The sequence below is a fragment of the Rosa chinensis genome, chromosome 1 (assembly GCF_002994745.2).
Source record: "Rosa chinensis cultivar Old Blush chromosome 1, RchiOBHm-V2, whole genome shotgun sequence".
In the NCBI taxonomy this organism is placed as follows: Eukaryota; Viridiplantae; Streptophyta; class Magnoliopsida; order Rosales; family Rosaceae; genus Rosa; species Rosa chinensis.
In genome coordinates, this window is record NC_037088.1 from 35,623,636 (window position 1) to 35,626,614 (window position 2,979).

A 2,979-nucleotide genomic window follows, 5' to 3' on the forward strand; every position below is an offset into this window, starting at 1 on the left:
AAATACTTTATATATTTTTGGCCTGGATGGTTTTACGTTACCATGATAATCATCTTAATAGCTTTGGAATGCACTATGATATCTGCATATTTTATAAAAGGGTCACATGTATTGGCCTTAATGGACCAACAGTACTCATCTTTTATACCTCTGATTAATATGCTTGACCACAAGAAATTATAGGCAAGAAATTCGATCACCTCGTGGATTGCCTCAATTGCATACGGAAGAATGTGTGTGTTGATAAGTAAGAATTAATATGGGATGAAAATATGTTTAAACGTCATTAATTTTAATGTACCACCTCGTCCGCATTGCCGTATGGTGGTGCAGCACCATGGAATAATTCTCAAGAGTACTATATATTATGGCAGCAGCACAAACTTCTTCACTCATTCGAATCCAGTCAAACTCAACTAGCTAGTAAGTAGGTAATATGCCATACCGGGTAATTAACTGGCAGGTGCAATTTTTCGGGAGGCAATGGGACTTGATGGATTTGTACTGGCTTGCTATCATTTTGAGCTGCCATTGCCTGTGTGTTTTAGCACCATTTCAGTTCACTTGGGGCGCACTTTGGGTGGCAATATCACTGTATTTTGTGTCGGGTATGGGTGTAACTATCTCTTTTCATCGGAACCTTGCCCACCGGAGCTTTAAGGTTCCCAAATGGCTTGAGTACTCTCTTGCTTATTGTGCAGTTCTGTCACTTCAGGTCTCATTTCTAACTTTATCTCTGTCTTGCGGGGTTTCCTTTTGCAAGCAGTATATTTCATCATACAGTGCTAAGTAGACCCATGAGTTTTGGAAATTCTTAAATTGGATTTAGTCTGCTTAAGTAGAAAACCTATAATGGATGTTTTCACTAGGAAAGAGTTCAAAGAATCATGTAGAGAACCTTTTTATATATATGTGGGGACTTTTTCTTGGTTTGCAGGGAAGTCCACTTGAATGGGTGAGCACCCATAGATACCACCATCAATTTACAGAAAAATTGAGAGACCCTCATAGCCCCAATAAGGGATTTTGGTTTAGTCACGTGAATTGGCTGTTCGATTATCATTCTCGGTTTGGAAGCGTATGAACTCTCTCTCTCTCTCTCTCTCTCTCTCTCTCTCTCTCTCTCTCTCTCTCTCTCTCTCTCTCTCTCTCTCTCTCTCTCTCTCTCTCTCTCTCTCTCTCTCTCTCTCTCGTTATAACTCTTGTTATTTTTTAGTATGACGGACAACTGATGAAGAATGTGGGAGATTTGGAATGCCAACTATACTATAGGTTTCTTCATTTTACATACTTCTTTCATTCATTTCTTCTTGGAGTTGCACTCTATGTGGCCGGAGGATTACCTTTTCTGGTTTGGGGAATGGTAAAATTTCATTTCACTATTCTGTTTTTTTTTTTTTTGGGTACAAATTTCACTATTCTGTTTTTGCTGAAATTCTGAAAACTATCTTCTTCTTTTTCTTTTCTTTTTTCACACATTATTTAACCCTTCTTTCCTTTGTAGGGTGTGAGGTCGGCATTTCTTTTAAACGTTACTTTTTCAGTAAATTCCATTTGCCACACTTGGGGAAAACAAATATGGAATACTGGTGATGCCTCTAAAACAACTGGTAATATTGGGAATGATAAATAATTTTAATTAGATAACAAATTAGATTACTTGGGTACGTAATGCATGGTAATTAAATTAATTAACATATTGACCTGTAATTGGTTAATTAGGTTGTTTGGGTTGCTGGCACTAGGAGAAGGTTGGCACAATAATCACCATGCTTTTGAGTACTCAGCTCGACAGGGCTTGGAATGGTGGCAAATTGATGTTTCTTGGTATGTGATAAAGTTTTTTCAAGTTCTGAATCTGGCAACAGACGTGAAACTACCCACCGAGATCCAGAAGAGACAAAAAGCTCTAGCAACGAAGTTGATCCTGGAGGATAAAGTAATTTGACCAATTATCCATATATATAGTATTCTTCCAGCTACGTACATGCTGGACTAGTAGCACATACTTTTCCTCATGTGGTTGGCAATAAACAAGCATTTGAAATATGTATGAATAATGATAACTTGATTAGTATCTAACCCGGAATTCTACCTCAATTATGATAATCCATGACCTGATTGCATCGATAGCTTTATCTACAAAATAAATTTTTTTTTTGTCCAAAAAAAAAAAGAGAGAGTATCACAAATTAGCTTTTAACTTTTATCTGTTTGACACTTTAGTTAATTACTTTTAATATATCACTTTGGGAAAATTCTACAATGTGTTAACGTATAACATGCATACAATTGGTTTAAAAGTGGTAAAATGAGTCCTCAAAATAGTAATATTAGTCCTTAAAGTAGTAACATGAGTCGTTAAAGTGGTAAATTTTCTTAGTTACCACATGAGTTCTCAAAATAGTAATATTAGTCCTCAAAGTGGTAACATAAGTCCTTAAAGTTGCAAATTTTCTTAGTTTACCATATGAGTCCTCAAAATAGTAATATTAGTCCTCAAAGTGGTAACATGAGTCCTTAAAGGGGTAAAAATAGTTGATGTATGAGAAATGTTAACATACCATAGCTTTACCCATCACTTTGATCACTCAATTTTAGCTCTGTTATTCATTTTAGTCAATTCGTTAATTTTTTTCATTAAAAAGAAACTTTATTTACCACAATATAAAAGTTTTAATTGAGTGACCAAAATATGAACATTTTCTTTCACCCTTTATTAAATAAAAATTTTAGTATATTAAAAATATGAGATCTAGACTAATAAGGGCTTTTGAGACCTACTATGTGGATTCCTTCCTGACACAAACATAACATATCATAGAAGGGGAAATTAATAGAATTTGAGTACTAATTAGGGAATAAATGGATGGAACAATGTAATATATTAGATATATGTATATATACATATGTATATATACACAACAAGTATGTATATATATATATTTTTTTTTTATTTATTACATAACGAGAGACTAT

At 34.4% G+C, this 2,979-nt stretch overlaps 1 pseudogene; it reads left to right on the plus strand.

The window, feature by feature from the left end:
* The first annotated feature begins 384 nt into the window (after positions 1-384).
* On the plus strand, positions 385-1,953 carry LOC112181722 (annotated as a pseudogene).
* The last annotated feature ends 1,026 nt before the right edge of the window (positions 1,954-2,979 follow it).